Genomic DNA, 17607 nt, shown 5'->3' on the forward strand with positions numbered 1-17607 from the left:
TCTGGCCATGAACTTGTCTTCACTGCTTAGCCCTGTCTTGATCTCCCTAAATATTTTAAAGCCTTTATATGTCCTCTTGGCATTAGGAAACAGGGAAGAACTCATACATGAGAAAAACCCTGTTCATGTAAACAATAAGGCAAAAACTTTAGACATCACAGTTGTCTTCAGTTTCATAGAAAAAAATCTTGTTTCATCTTTTTCATCATAGTCTTGAAGCAAGTAAATTATTTAACATGTTCATTCAAGTCTGTGGTGGAGATAACAGTATAGTGGTTTGTATTTTGAAACTTTTGGAGTAGGTTTTGAAGTGTTCTATATATGTGTCAAATTCACTTACTGAGTTAATTTGGTGTTTTATATATTCCTTCTTTGACTTTTGTTCGTCTTTTTTGTGCTCTCACTTTGTGATAGGTATTTTTCTGCTGAAATGTATAAAATGGGTTGTCCATTATCTAAGAGGTCCATTGTTTACTTAAATATCAGGCAGTGTGTGATCAAACTTTTCATGTAAATGTGTCTGTGAAAGGGTGGAAGGTTGTTTCTGGTTTTGTTTTTTAATATTTTCACAAATTCTCTTCAGATGTTGTGGTTTGTTATCCATCCTGGCTTGGATGTTAGTGATTAGTTAGGGCTACATTTGAACTCATGATTCTCATGTTTCAGTCTCCTGAATACAAGTCAAAGGGTAGAAGATGTGATGTGTGCTCTTTTGTCAACATGTTTAAATAATGTTTATGTTAAAATGCTTAAGAGAAGAGAATATAAGAAACATTAAATACTTTATGTGTGTATCCAAAGCAGCATTTTCATCTATATGCTAGGGATATAATAAAATAGAGCAATCAGAAATCAACTGTATATCTCATAACATAGCTTGATGTACTATGGATATATATATATATATATATATATATATATATATATATATGTTTTTGATATTCCTCCTTCTTTATGATCCAGTTTTCAATCCATTTGGCACTCCATCTTGAAGTATTGCCTCCTAAAGGAATTATCTAGAGATGATAGATAATGTAAGGACAATGAGATTTATATTTAAAAAAAAAACATTTCTTGCCGGGCGGTGGTGGCGCACGCCTTTAATCCCAGCACTCGGGAGGCAGAGCCAGGCGGATCTCTGTGAGTTCGAGGCCAGCCTGGACTACAAAGTGAGTTCCAGGAAAGGCGCAAAGCTACACAGAGAAACCCTGTCTCGAAAAACCAAAAAAAAAAAAAAAAAAAAAAAAAAAAAAAAAAAAAAAAACATTTCTTGTGTGTGTGTGTGTGTGTGTGTGTGTGTGTGTGTGTGTGTGTTATGATTATGGGTTTGAATGGGTAACAGATATGTTGAGACTGGAAGAAAATTTTGTGAAGTTTGTTTTGTCCCTATTTGCATGGTGATCAAGGTCAGGTTGCCAGCTTTCACACCATAAACATTTTGTTTTCTACTGAGGTAGCTCACTAGTGCTCAAATAAGATTACATCAGTAAAATATTGTCTCCTACTTAAATTGTAAATATATTGTCATTTAAGGTTACAGGAACATAAAATAATTTGAATAATGAATGCTATTTGCAAATGAATGTATTTATGCTGCCATCCTTTTCCCCCCTTTTTTTGCAATGTGTTAGTTTATTTTGAGGACTAAACTTGTCCATAACTTTTTTTCAGAACTGCAAATAAATGCCAAAGAATTGTATCAGTGGGTAAATTTGGTTGCTACTAAGCCTGATGACCTAAGTTCAATCACTGGGAGACCCCTACTATGCCTACAAGTTTTTCTTTTACTTCTGCACTTGGGCTGTAGCATGTGCACAACCAAATACCAGCCCATAGAAAAAGAATTTTTATACCAAAATAAGACTAATGTGATCACTTGCAACCAAACTTGCCTACCTACATTTGATTGCTAGAACTCACATAGACAAAGTAGTAATTGACAGCTGTAAATGGTCCTTTAAGTGTGCCATCATGTGCATATAATACAGACAGTTAAAGCAGTTTTAAAAAGTTGAAATTAGCAAAACAAAGAAAATCACCAAAATGTTGAGAACACACATAATGATTTATCGATTAAAATTAATACATTGTCAAATTTTAAGAAAATTTGCTGTTCCTCAAAATGATGGTTCCTATTTAAAATTTACATTATCATTTCATTCTCTGGTTCAAAGATAGGTCATTTACCTACTCTGGTGATTGGAATGCCAAACACCCTAACTGTCATGATGGAACTCTCATCCAGTGACTGGTGGAAGCAGATGCAGAGATCCACAGCCAAACCCCAGGGGGAACTCCAGGAGTCCAATCAGTGAGAGAGAGGAGGGATTAGATGAGCAAGAGATATCGAGACCATGATTGGAAAAAGCACAAGGACAAATAGCCAAACACATGAACTGTGAACCAATAGTGAGGAACCCCCATGGAACTGGACCAAGTCCTCTGGATAAGTGAGACAGTTGATGAGATTGAACTGTTTAGAAGGCCCCCAGGCAGTGGGACTGGGACCTGTCCTTGGTGCATGAGCTGGCTTTTTGGAACCTAGGGCCTATGCTGAGACATTTTGTCAGCACTGGTGCAGGGAGGAGGGGACTGGACCTGTCTCAACTGAATCTACCAGGCTGGACTGACTCCCCAGAGGAGACCTTGTCTTGGAAGAGGTGGGAATGGGTGGTGGATTGGGGGGAAGCCTGGGGTTGGGAGGAGGGAGGACATGGGAATCCATGGTTGATATGTAAAATTAAATTAATTATAAAATTAAAATATTTATTAAAAAACAAAGATAGGTCATTTAAACAACATATCCCATCTGGGTGTAGTGGTGTATGAATTTACCCACAGTACTTGGGAGACAGAGTCAGTAGGATCTCTCTTTTAGACCCAGCATGGTTCATATAGTGAGTTCCAGGACAGCCATAGCTATGTAGACAAATTCTATATTAAAAATCTGACCACAAAAAATAAAATAAAATAAAGAGAAAAAATCGTAACTCAAATTATGAAAATTTTCTTATATAGTTGGGCTAGACTCCTTTTTACTCAACAAAACCTTTTGTTGTCTTTTCTCACATCAAGAGAAGTGTGTTAACAATGATAATGAGAAGCAATGTAGAGAGTCCACTCACACAAGGCTAGAAATCCATTCACTCCTTCAATGACCATGTAGCAGGGGCTTTCATTACCTTCAAGTGATAGATGACAAGAGTAATGGGACATCTTCATCTTCTGCATTATAATGGCATATTTAGTATTTGGAGAGTTGGGTCAGTAGTAATGCTCCTGTTATGTACCAAAGTTTGCTTTCTAGGACCCTTGTCAGATGATTAAGAACTACCTGTAATTCCAGGTGCAGAAGACATGATGTACTCTTTTGGCCTCCTTTGGCACCAGGTATATAAATGGTGTAATGGTAAACATATATGTGACTTCTTGTTGGAAAAGAAGATTTACTGGATATATGTGTTATTTTTTAATTAAAATTAATTTAATTTAGGTGTATATGTTTTGCAAGTGTGTATACCAATTTAATGCCAGGCACCAGTGAAGTAAAAAAGAGGGTGTCAGGGTCCCCATGATTAAAGTCATTAATAGAAGTAAGATGTAAATGGCTGTTTTTTCAGTTCATCTTTACTTCAGCACTGATGACCCAGAAGAACTATAAGATGAATAACATCAGAAATTAACTTACCTTGGTGCTTCAAGAAGTTTCTGAGCCAAAATCTCCACAAAATGAGGGAAGAATGCAAAGAGTAATTCAGAGAGAATATGGAAATAGAAGTCCTAAAGTGTCTAATCATTTGACTAAAGCCAAACTAAAGTTTACCCCAAACGTGATAAATAGGCAGAAGTTGAAGCCCACAAAGGACATAGGTCAGGTATACCCCTGCAGGGGTTTACCGCTCCTTAACGAGGAAAAAAGTGTTTTGCAGGCATGAAGATAAACTTGTCTAAAAGGGATTGTATTCTGCTTCCCTGATGCTTGTGAATAGACAGAAAAATGTAAAGAAAAACATTTAGTGCATGATTGGTAAAAAGCAGAGAGCAAACATGGATGAAAAGATTCTTTAGAGAAAAAGTTTTGGAGATCTCAGGTGGGAAGCTGGGACTAGGCAATAAGTCCCAGCATATCCTCCATCTCTGGCCTGTAGCTGTAAACCTGCCTGCTGGCAACAGCTCTTTTAGTACCTGGTGTTCATCTCTTTTGGTTCTGGTAGAGCCTTTGCTTTCTAAGACTGGTTCTGGGTTGATGCAAATTTTACATAAGCCTTCAAAACCTAGCCATTTAAAAGTGCCCGATTCCTTTAATGTCTTGCTAGTTTTGAAGGCACATGGCAAAGAAAATTCTGCACTTCCCTCTTGAAGCCATTCAATATATCAAGTAAAGCAATGTGTCAAAACATAAATCAAAGCTAACAAACACCATAGAAGTCTGGTGTCACCTCTTTAATATAAATGGGATAATCCCCTGAAGGCTCAGTGGCAGCAGGAAATTTATGGATGTCTCCATTTTGTGACAGTAACCAAAAAGTAATATGTCATTAAAACTTTTTAGGAAACTATTAGCAAAGAAGATGGCTAATGCACATGGCTGTCTACTTTGTGATAAGGTCACCAGCCAAATGGGAGCAAACTATATGTTTCCTTTTTGCTCAAGATTAGCTCAGTTCCATGGAAAGGTGAGCCATCCCCCATCATGCAATATCTCCAGATTCCACACATCTCACATGTTAAATGTGCACTGTTGCTCCCTAATCATAATCCTATTGAGCAGTTCTTAGCTTTTCTGCTTTTCATGTAGTTTTAGAAACAACTTTTCTCTTATAAAAAGTTGGAAGTTCTATTTCAGTGCCTTGAATTTATGCTGTATATTGAATATGTCTGACATATTAATATTGATTCATTATGTTCACAAGGATCATCAAATGACTCACCATTTAATTAGTTCTTTTATTGTTTTGTATTCATGTAAAAGACTTTTGGTTTATTGCATAAAATGAATTTTGGGGTTAGACAGGTGGCTCAGCTTGTACTCTTCTTGGGGATGACCTGTGTTTACATGCCAATACCCATGTTGACAGGCTAATATGTACCTGCAACTCCAGATCCAGGGTATCTGACAAACTTCTTTTCTCATGCGTCACCTGAATATACATGAAAGACATTCTTCCACACACAAACACACTTGAAAATAGAATTAAATTTTTTTCAAAAGTGTTTATGGATTATTAAGCAACTGATGCAAAACAAGTTGCTTTAGGTGTATCATATGCTTGTACAAATTTTTTTAAAAAATCTGTTATCTTGCTTTTGGTTTTAAAAGGTTTGCATTACTTCACCTCTCTATGATATAAAATTACACTCAATCACTAATAATAGAAAATATAAAATAGTTTCTAAGTGATCACAAAAGGTGTCATTACCATTATCATAAGAGAATGAAATAGATTTTATTAGCTCCCATCTGGACAAGAGGTGAGTGCCTGGGCTCATTCCCAGAGAGGACTGCCCATAGGTCCCATACCTGGGCACCAGTCATTCTGGGAAAGACCTGCCCAACTTGGCCCCAGGTTCTGGCCATCAGGCAGGATTTCCTCCACCCCCACCAGGAAGGTTCCCCTTCTCTAAGACCCCTGGCAGACCCTGCAATTTCCACACCCTGCCCCACACCCATCTGCCAGAGACCCCAGCCACTTCCTGAGATTTAGAGACCAGCCCCCAGTGACCATCCCACCTCAGAGCTCCCATCTGGACAAGAGAGGTTCCATTTGGACCAGAGAGAGGCTTCCTGAATCTGTCAGCTCTGTCTGGACCAAGAGAATTGATAAGACCAAGAACAAATCCACAAGGAGATGGGCAGATGTCAAGGCAGAAGTACATACAACAAAATGAAGAGCAATACAGCATCACCAGAACCTAGCCCTCCTCTAACAGCTAGACTTGAACATCACAAAATGGAAGAGGCAGAAGAAAGCAATCTTATGAATAACATCATGAAGAGGCTAGAGTGTATCCATCCTAATATCCAGCAAAATAGACTTCAAACTAAAATCAATCAAAACATACTCATCACAGGAAAGATCCACCAAGATGAAGTTTCAATTCTGAATATTTATGCCCCAAACACAAGGGTACACACATATGTAAAAGAAACTTAAACCCTAAACTTAAACCTTAAACTTAAAGCTTAAACCACATATAAAACCCCACACATTAATAGTGGGAGACTTCAACACCCCACTTTCACCACTGGACAGATCTCCCAAATTGAAACTTAACAGAGAAATAAAGGACTTAACTGATGTTATGACTCAAATGGACTTAATCGATATCTACAGAACATTCCATCCAAACAAAAAAGAATATACCTTCTTCTCAGCACCCCATGGAACCTTCTCTAAAATCGACCACATACTTGGCCACAAATCAAATCTCAACAGATACAAAGCAATTGGAATAACCTCTTGTGTTCCATCAGAACACCATGGTTTAAAGTTAGATTTCAACAACAACAAAAACTACAGAAAACCTACAAACTCATGGAAACTGAATAATGCTCAACTGAATCACCAATGGGTTAAGGAGGAAATAAAGAAAGAAATTAAAGACTTCCTAGAGATCAACGAAAATGAAGACACCACATACCCAAACATATGGGACACTAAGAAAGCAGTGCTAAGAGAGAAATTCATAGCACTAAATGGCCACATAAAGAAGTTGGAGAAATCTCACACTAGTGATTGAACAGCACATCTGAAAGCTTTAGAACAAGAAGGAGCAAAGTCTCCCAGGAAGAACAGACACCAAGAAATTATCAAATTGAGAGCTGAAATCAATAAAATAGAAACAAAGAGAATAATACACAAAATTAATGAAACAAAGAGTGGGTTCTTTGAGAAAATCAACAAGCTAGACAACCCCTTATCCAAACTAACCAAAAGACAGAGAGCATCCAAATTAACAAAAACAGAAATGAAATGGGGGACATAACAACAGACAATGAGGAAGTCCAGAGAATCATCAGGTCATACTTCAAAAACCTCTACTCCACAAAACTGGAAAATCTAAAAGAAATGGATAATTTTCTGGATAGGTACCACATACCTAAGTTAAATCAAGACCATATAAACTATTTAAATAGTCCAATAACCCCTAAGGAAATAGAATCTGTCATTAAAAGTCTCCCAACCACTCTTTCCACCATCTTTCCGCGCCGGCACCATGGTGCGCATGAATGTCCTGGCTGATGCTCTCAAGAGCATCAACAATGCTGAGAAGAGTGGCAAATGCCAGGTCCTCATCAGGCCCTGCTCCAAAGTCATCATTAGGTTCCTAACTGTGATGATGAAGCATGGTTACTTTGGTGAGTTTGAAATCATCGACGACCACAGAGCTGGGAAAATCGTTGTGAACCTCACAGGCAGGTTGAACAAGTGTGGGGTGATAAGCCCTAGATTTGATGTGCAACTCAAAGACCTAGAAAAATGGCAGAACAATCTTCTCCCATCCTGCTAGTTTGGCTTCATTGTACTGACAACCTCAGCTGGCATCATGGACCATGAAGAAGCAAGATGAAAACACACAGGAGGAAAACTCCTGGGATTTTTTTTCTAGAGATATAAAACACATTAATAAAAAGCCTCCATGGACTATGAGAAAAAAAAGTCTCCCAACCAAAATAAAGCCCAGAACCAGATGGTTTCAGGGCAGAATTCTACCAGATCTTCAAAGAATAGTTAATACCAATACTCTTTAAATTGTTCCACACAATAGAAACAGAAGGAACATTACCAAACTCCTTCTATGAGGCTACAATTACCCTGATTCTTAAACCAAACAAGGATGCAACAAAGAAAGAGAACTACAGACCGATCTCCCTCATGAACATTGATGCAAAAATACTCAATAAAATACTGGCAAAGAGACTCCGAGAACACATCAAAACAATTATCCACCATGACCAAGTAAGCTTCATCCCAGGGATGCAAGGGTGGTTCAACATACAAAAGTCCATCAATGTAATACACCATATAAACAAACTCAAAGAAAAAAACCACATGATCATCTCACTAGATGCAGAAAAGAAAGGCATTTGACAAAATCCAACACCCCTTCATGATAAAGGTCTTGGAGCGATCAGGAATACAGGGAACATACTTAAACATAATAATGGCAATTTACAGCAAGCCAACAGCCAACATCAAATTAAATGGAGAGAAACTCAAAGCGATTCCACTAAAATCAGGAACAAGGCAAGGTTGTCTGCTCTCCCTATACTTATTTAATATAGTACTTGAAGTTCTATCCAGAGCAATAAGACAACATAAGGAAATTAAGGGGATACAAATGGGAAAGGAAGAAGTCAAGCTTTCACTGTTTACAGATGACATGATAGTATACTTGAGTGACCCCAAAGACTCAACCAAGGAACTGATACATCTTATAAACACCTTCAGCTACAGAGCAGAATACAAGATTAGCTCAAAGAAATCAGTAGCCCTCCTATATTCAAATGACAATCAGGCTGAGAAGGAAATCAGAGATACATCACCCTTAACAATACCCACAATGATATAAAATACCTTGGGGTAACACTAACCAAGCAAGTGAAGGACCTATATGACAAGAACTTTAAGTCCCTGAAAAAAGAAATTGAAGAAGATGTCAGAAAATGGAAAGATCTCCCATGCTCAAGGATAGGCAGGATTAACATAGTAAAAATGGCAATCTTATCAAAAGCAATCTCTGCAGATTCAATGCAGTCCCCATCAAAATACCAACATAATTCTTCACAGACCTGGAAAGAATAATACTCAACTTCATATGGAAAAACAAAAAACCCAGGATAGCCAAAAGAATCCTGTACAATAACACAACTTCTGGAGGCATCACGATCCCTGACCTCAAGCTCTACTACAGAACTACAGTAATAAAAATAACTTGGTACTGGCATAAAAACCGACATGTGGACCAATGGAATCGAACTGATCCACACACCTATGAACATATAATTTTTGACAAAGAAGTCAAAAGTGTACAATGGAAAAAAGAAAGCATCTTCAACAAATGGTGCTGGCATAACCGGATATCAATGTGTAGAAGGCTGCAAATAGATCCATATCTGTCACTGTGCACAAAACTTAAGTCCAAGTGGATCAAAGACCTCAACATAAATCCAGCTACTCTGAACCTGATAGAAGAGAAAGTAGGAAGTAGTCTTGAATGCATTGGCATATGAGATCACTTCCCAAATATAACACCAGTAGCACAGACACTGAGAGAAACAATCAATCAATGGGAACTCTTGAAACTGAAATTTTCTGATTTTTAACTTGCCTTTCCTTGTTTGTTTGCATCTGTATAAAATGTATGGGCTCTAGTTATAAGTGTTTCCCAAACAACACTATGCAGAATTTAAACAGTTGTTTTTTAAGTTGAATTCTATCATTTTTAGGATATAATCTCTCCTAAAAAATACTGCAAGCTCTTTGCCAAGTTTCACTTTATGCCAATAATTTTTCAATGTCATTCGTAGTTAAAAGTACTACAATTTCTGCTGGGTCTAGTACTGCTAATTGATGAAGTATCAATTTTCCTTTTAAAATCAACTCAGAGATCTTTTACACAGAAGTTTTTTATTTTTTTACTCTGTTTATTTGGTAGAAATATCCATTCCAATAGCTTCCCTCTGCCTTGAAATTCCTATAGGAGAATGCTTAGAGGGTAAAATAACCAAAATGCAATCAAGCTTTATATCTACACAATTCACATGTGCATCTTGTATTTTTTTCCAACAGGGCCAATTCTCTCTCAGCATCATCTGATAATTCTCTAGGACTAGTTACATCCTTGTCACCCACTAAGGTTATGAATAAATTACTTAGTTCATCATTTTTTACCCCAACAGCAGTGCGTAGATAGGAAATGTCTACAAATAATTTTTTATTGTCATTAAGAGTCCATATTCGATCTCAACTAATTTGCAACTTGTAGTGGAACTAGGTTTTGAAATCTCTTTCATGAATGCAGTTTAACCACATGTTGACTCTTGTTCCAGAAACAACAGATCTTCTCTGATAAGCAAAGTCAGTGTTGTGCTCCCATTCATATGCACAGTGGAAATCAACTCGCATCTGTTCCCAACAAATACAGTACATTGGATGTAAGAGAAGCCACTGTTCTTATCAAGTTCCTGAGCAGAGTTGAAAAAAATATGACCTGTGCTTCTAGGAAGCACAGTGGTTTTCTTCTGAGCATGCTCACTGTTCTAGTGTCACTGCTAATACAGTAAAGAGAAGAGAGCTTCTTTCTTCAAAGCAGTGTGTTTCTTGGGAGGGACCACAGTGTTGAATTCTCTTTCACAAACACATTTTAATCACATGTTGCCTCTTGTCATAGAAACAACAGTATTTCTCTGGTAAGCAACATCACTGTTGTGCTCCCATTCATACACACAGTGGAAATAAAATTCATGTCTGTTCCCAACAAGTACAGTGCATTGTATGTAAGAGAAGCCACTGTTATTATCAAGTTCCTGACAAGAGTAGAAAGTGATATAGCCTGTGTTTCTTCAAAGCTCAGTGCTTCACTTCTGAGCAAGCTCACTGTTCTAGGAGCACTACAAATACAGTAAAGAGAAAAGAGCTTCTTTCTTGAAAACATAGTGTTTTTCTTGTAAGGGAACTGTGGTTTGAATTCCCTTTCATAAACATAGTTTATCCACATGTTGCCTTTGTCCTAGAAACAACAGTTCTTTTCTGGTAAGCAAAGTCACTGTTGTGCTCCCACTGACATACACAGTGAAAACTCAACTCGCGTTTGTTCCCAGCAAGTACAGTGCATTGGACAAAAGAGAAGCCACTGTTCTTATCAAGTTCCTGAGGAGAGTTGAAACAGATATCGCCTGTGTATTTAGGAAGCACAGTGCTTTTCTTCTGAGCAAGCTCACTGTTCTAGTAGCATTGGGAACACAGTAAAGAGAAGAATACTGCTTTCTCAAAAACAAAGTATGTTTCTTGTAAGGGAACTGGGTTTTGAATTTTCTTTCATAAAAGCAGTTTAACCACTTGTTGCCTCATTTCCTAGAAACAACAGTTCTTCTCTGGTGTGCAAAGTCATTGTTGTGCTTCCTTTCATATTCACAGTGGAAAACAACTTGCATCTGTTCTCAGTAAGTACAGTGCATTGAATGTAAGAGAAGCCAATGTTCTTATCAAGCTTCTGAGCAGAGTTCAAAGAATTTTTGCCTGTGTTCCTGGGAAGCACAATGCTTTTCTTTTGAGCAAGCTCATTGTTCTAGTGTCACTGCTAATAGAGTAAAGAGAAGAGTGCTTCTTTCTTGAATACAAAGATTGTTTCTTGTAAGAGAACTTGGTTGAATTCCCTTATATAAACACATTTTAATCACATGTTGTCTCTAGTTCTAGACACAACAATTATTTTCTGGTAAGCAATGTCACTCTTGTACTCCCATTCATAATCCCAGTGGAAATACAACTCACATCTGTTCCCAAGAAGTACAGTGCATTGGATGTAAGAAAAACCACTTTTCCTATCAATTTCCTGGGCAGAGATGACAGAGATATTGCCCATGTTTCTAGAAAGCACAGTGCTTTTCTTCTGAGCAATCTCATTGTTCTAGTCCCATTGGTAACACAGTAAAAAGAAGAGTGCTTCTTTCTCAAAAACAAAGTATGTGCCTTGTTAGGGAACTCAGTGTTGAATAGCTTCTAATAAATTCAGTTTAAGCACATGCTGCCTCTTGTTTAAGAAACAACAGTTCTTTTCTGTCAGGCAAAGCCACTGTTGCCCTCCCATTAATATACACAGTGGAAATACAAGTACCATCTCTTCAACTAGCAAGGTCAGAGCATTTGATGTACATGAAGCCACTGTTCATTTCAGGTTCCAGAGCAGAGTTGACAGAGATATCCTCTGAATTTCTAGGAAACACAGTGCTTTGCTTCTGAGTACTATCACTGTTTTAGTCTCATTGATAACATGGTAAAAAGAAGAGTGTGTCTTTCTTGAAAACAAAGTGTGCTTCTTAGAAGGGAACTCAGTGTTGAATTCTGTTTCATAAGTGCAGTTTAATCACATGTTATCCATTGTTCTAGAAACAACAGTTCTTCTCTGCTAGGCAAAGTCACTTTTGTCCTTCCTTTCATATGCACCATGGAAATACAACTCGCATCTTTTTCCATCAAGTACAGTGCATTGGATGTAAGAGAAGCCACTATTCTTATCAGGTTCCTGAGCAAAGTTGAAAGAGATATTGCCTGTGTTTCTAGGAACCACGGTGCTTTCCTTCTGAGTAAGCTGACTGTTCTAGTCATATTGGAAACACAGTAAAGAGAAGAGTGTTTCTTTCTCAAAAAGAAAGTGTGTTCCTTGTAAGGGAACTCAGTGTTGAATTTAATTTCATAAATGCAGTTTAACCACATGTTGCCCCTTATCCTAGAAACAACAGTTCTTCTCTGGTAAGCAAAGTCAGATGACTGCTTTGTAGCTGGAGTTACATCCATTCCCACCCAGGCCCACAGCCACTCAGACCCAAATAAACACACAAACACTTATATTATTTAAACTGTTTGGCCTAATGGCTCAGGCTTCTTGAAATCTAGTTCTTGTATCTTAAATTGCCTCATTTCTATTAATCTATAAGTTGCCACATGGTTTGTGGCTTACCGTTACTTTACATTTTACTTCTCATGGCAGCAACAACTGGCAGCATCTTTTGATTCAGCCTTCCACTTCCCAGAATTCTCCTCTCTCTTTGTCCTGTCTGTACTTCCTGCCTGGCTACTGGCCAATCAGCACTTTAGTTATTAACCAATCAGAGCAACACATTTACAGCATACAGATATCCACAGCACTTTTCCTATTCTTTTTCTTATTAAAAAGGAAGGTTTTAACTTTAACATAGTAAAATTACATACAACAGAACAATTATCAAGCCAAAATTACAGTTTCAGTATCTAGTCTATTTATAATATTTAGTTTATTTGTATTTGGCAAAATTAAAGAAGATATCCTTTCTATCCTATATTTGTAAGTCTAAGGTTTCATGTCTAACTTATTTTTTATCATAAATAAGAAAATTATAACTATCTAGTCTTCAACTACATCAAAGACCTCAGAAGGATGTAATAGTACCTGAGAAATGGGAGAAAGGACTCAAGCAACTTTTGGGAGTCTTTCAAGAGAAGACAGAGACATCTGGCAGCCTGGACAGTCATCCAAAGGTCCTCTGTAAAGCTGGGGCATCTATCTTCAGCTCACAGGCCTAGAGTCTCTCAATCACTTTTCTCTGTATCTTGTAGAATGTGTGGCTGTTTCCTCTGTGAAGCAGGAACCTGAAGAACCATTTTGCCAATCAAAGTTCAGTGGTCACCTTCCTATGGGTCCTGCATTTCCAGTCGATCAAGCAGTCCAGGCAAGAACAGTTCTTGCCCAAATGGCTATTTGCCAAGAAGAAGCTAAACTCCATATAGAGTGTCTTTGATGCCCATCCTCCTCTCTGAAGTAAATTGGTGCTGCCAGGAACAGACATGTCTTACTGTCCAGAAAGTCAAAATTATTAAAACATTTTAAATGCCATATTCTGTAGGTCTTAGAAGTGTTTGAAGATTAACTACCTAATTGAATTATATCTATGTATACCTAGAAAATGTAACATGACTATAAGTTTGACTATTATAGTAGACTAATTTTTAATCTGTATTTTTAGATTATTCATTACATTCTAAAGGAGTTAAATAAACATAATACCTCAAACAAGTGTAGAAATATATATACAGTATAACAAAATTAAGTTTAAACTTTTATCAATAAACAAAAATTCATAGCAATGTAAAACATTTCTAAACAAGTTATTCTCTAAAAGTAGGTTTATTAATCTACCCTTTCATCCTACCACATCTACACTATCCCCTTTTCTTCTGTAGAAAGAGATTGCATTTATAATCATCCTGCTTTAAATAAAAATATTGGTTTTTCTCTGTCTCACACCAGAAGGTTCTTCTGATAAAGGACAGAAAAATCTGTCAACTTTTTTTTTTTAGCAACTATGCTTGGGTTTAGAGAGGGAGCCAATTCCATCTCCAAAGCCAGCTTGGTATATTTGAGAATTTGGCCATAGCTTCTCATACTACTTCCTGCTGAATGAGGGTGCTGTATTCTTATGGGGACATAGAGAAAATTTTAGGATTATGGAGAAGCCCATGAAGGTGTATTTTCTGTCCAGTTGCCTTGAAACCCTCCTGAATGTTGGATCATCTGGGCCATGTTATCATTGGAGACCTTTCAGAGGGTCTTAGATAGTCAAACATGATATATCTTATTCTGGAAAAAAAATCCATACCTTCTTGCTTTCTGTGGAAACAAAAAGCAGAGCCACCTTTCCAAAGCAACATATCCTTACATCTAAAATTTGAAGTCAAGGTACCTTTAAAATATACATATTGGTTTAGCTGAGCAGTCTTTACAATCAAATGTTTTTCTGCAGTTAAAAATCCCAAAGGCAATAAATAAAGCTCTGTTTGGCCATTGACTAGGCAGGAATTGTAGGCGGGACAAGGAGGAGAATAAAGCTGGCAAGTGGAAGGCTGATTCAGAGACACACTGCCAGCCACAAGGATGACAAACAGCATGTGAAGATTCCGGTAGGCACGAGCCATGTGGCAAGGTATAGATTAATGGAAATGGATTAATTTAAGCTGTAAGAACAGTTAGCAAGAAGCCTGACACGGTCATACATTTTGTAACCAATATAAGTCTCTGTGTTTACTTGTTCGGGTTTGAGCGGCTGTGGTACTGGCAGGTGAAAGAGATTTGTCCTGACTGTGGGACAAGAAAAAAACTCTAGCTACACCTGTGTGTAGGAAGCACAGTTCTTTTGTTCTGAGCAAGCTCACTGGTCTGTCTCTCTAGGAAACACAGTAGAGTAGAAGAGTACTCCTTTTTGAAAAACAGAGTGTGTTTCTTGTAAGGCAAGCTAGTGTTGCTTTCCCCTTCATAAACGGAGTTGAATCACATGCAGTTTTTGGACCTACCAGCAAGAGTTGTTTGCTGGTAAGGAGAGTCACTAGTGCGCTCCCATTGCCATACACAGTGAAAATAGCACTCGCGTCTGTTCCCAGCAAGGACAGTGAATTGGAGGGAAGAGAAGCTACTTTTCATGTCAGTTTCCTATGCAGAGATGAACTAGATATGGCCCGTGTGTGTAGGAAGCACACTTCTTTTGTTCTGAGCAAACTCACTGTTCTTGCCATAAAGGAAACACAATAGAGTAGAAGAGTGCTGCTTTCTCAAAAGTAGAGTGTGTTTCTTTTAAGGCGAGCTATTCTTGCTTTCACCTTCATAAACAGAGTTGAATCACATGCAGTTTCTGGTCCTAGCAGCAAGAGTTATTTTCTTGTAAGGAGAGTCACCAGTGTGCTCCCAATTCCATACGCAGTACAAATAACACTAGCATTTGGTCCCAGCAAGGACAGTGTATTGGAGGGAAGAGATGCTACTGTTCTGTTCAGTTTCCTAAGCAAAGTTGAACTAGATATGGCCTGTGTGTAGGACGCACAGTTCTTTTGTTCTGAGCATGCTCACTGTTCTGTCCCTAAAGGAAACACAGTAGAGTAGAAGAGTGCTCCTTTCTCAAAAGCAGAGTGTGTTTCTTGTCAGGCGAGCTAGTGTTGCTTTCCCCTTCATAAAAGCAGTTGAATCACATGCAGTTTCTGGACCTACCAGCAAGAGTTGTTTTCTGGTAAGGAGAGTCATTAGTGCGCTCCCATTGCCATACATATTGCAAATAGCACTCGCGTCTGTTACCAGCAAGGACAGTGTATTGGAGGGGAGAGAAGCTACTGTTCTTCTCAGTTTCCTAAGCAGAGTTGAACTAGATATGGCCCGTATGCTGTGGGATATTCTGTATGGCAAATGTGTTGGTAATTAGTCAATAAATAAAACTCTCTTTGGCCATTCGCTGGGCAGGAACTGTAGGCGGGACAAGGAGGAGAATAAAGCTGGCAAGTGGAAGGCTGAGTCACAGAGACACTGCCAGCCGACAGGATGAAAAACAGCATGTGAAGGTGCCGGAAAGGAAGAGCCATGTGGCAAGGTAAAGATTAATGGAAATGGATTAATTTAAGCTGTAAGAACAGTTAGTAAGAAGCCTGACATGGTCATACAGTTTGTAATCAGTATAAGTCTCTGTGTTTACTTGGTCGGGTTTGAGCGTCTGTGGGATTGGCAGGTGAGAGTGATTTGTCCTGACTGTGGGACAGGAAAAAGCTCTAGCTACACCTGTGTGTAGGAAGCACAGTTCTTTTGTTCTGAGCAAGCTCACTGTTCTGGCCCTCTAGGAAACACAGTAGAGTAGAAGAGTCCTCCATTTTCAAATGCAGAGTGTGTTTCTTGTAAGGCGAGCTAGTGTTGCTTTCCCTCTTCATAAACGGAGTTGAATCACATGCAGGTTTGGACCTACCAGCAAGAATTGTTTTCTGGTAAGGAGAGTCACAGTGCGCTCCCATTGCCATACACAGTGCAAATAGCACTTGCGTCTGTTCCCAGAAAGGACAGTGTATTGGAGGAAAGAGAAGCTCCAGTTCTTGTCAGTTTCCTAAGCAGAGTTGAACTAGATATGGCAGTGTGTGTAGGAAGCACAGTACTTTTGTTCTGAGCAAGCTCACTGTTCTGGCCAATTTTAAACCCAGTAGAGTAGAAGAGTGCTCCTTTCTCAAAAGCAGAGTGTGTTTCTTGTAAGGCGAGCTACTGTTGCTTTCCCGTTCATAAACGGATTTCAATCACATGCAGTTTCTGGTCCTAGCAGCAAGAGTTGTTTTCTGGTAAGGAGAGTTCCTAGTGCACTCCCATTGCCATACACAGTGCAAATAGCAATCGTGTCTGTTCCCAGCAAGGACAGTGTATTGGAGGGAAGAGAAGCTACTGTTCTTGCCAGTTTCCTAAGCAGAGTTTAACTAGATATGGACGGTGTGTGTAGGAAGCCCAGTTCTTTTGTTCTGAGCAAGCTCACTGTTCTGGCCCTATAGGAAACCCAGTAGAGTAGAAGAGTGCTCCTTTCCCAAAAGCAGAGTGTATCTTGTAAGGCGATCTAGTGTTGCTTTCCCCCTCATGAATGGAGTTGCATCCCATGCAGATTCTGGTGCTAGCAGTAAGAGTTGTTTTCTGGTAAGGAGAGTCACTAGTGTGCTCCCATTACCAAAAACAGTACTAATAGCACTCGTGTCTGTTCCCAGCAAAGACAGTGTATTGGCAGGAAGAGAAGCTACTGCTCTTGTCAGTTTCCTAAGCAGTGTTGAACTAGATATGGCCCGTGTGCTCTGGGATGTTCTGTATGGCAAATGTGTTGGTAATTAGTCAATAAATAAAGCTCTGTTTGGCCATTGGCTAGGCAGGAATTGTAGGCGGGACAAGGAGGAGAATAAAGCTGGCAAGTGAAAGGCTGATTCACAGAGACAATGCCAGCCACAAGGAAGACAAACAGAATGTGAAGATTCCGGTAAACCACGAGCCATGTGGCAAGGTATAGATTATTGGAAATGGATTAATTTAAGCTGTAAGAACAGTTAGCAAGAAGCCTGACACGGCCATACA

The 17607-nt window shown here is 38.6% G+C and overlaps 1 pseudogene; it reads left to right on the forward strand.

Annotated features, from left to right (window-relative positions):
* Window positions 1-7203: 7203 nt before the first annotated feature.
* Window positions 7204-7611, forward strand: LOC128103466 (40S ribosomal protein S15a-like; annotated as a pseudogene).
* Window positions 7612-17607: the final 9996 nt, after the last annotated feature.

Source organism: Peromyscus californicus, unplaced genomic scaffold (assembly GCF_007827085.1).
Source record: "Peromyscus californicus insignis strain IS unplaced genomic scaffold, ASM782708v3 Scaffold_8__1_contigs__length_139910024, whole genome shotgun sequence".
Taxonomy (NCBI): Eukaryota; Metazoa; Chordata; class Mammalia; order Rodentia; family Cricetidae; genus Peromyscus; species Peromyscus californicus.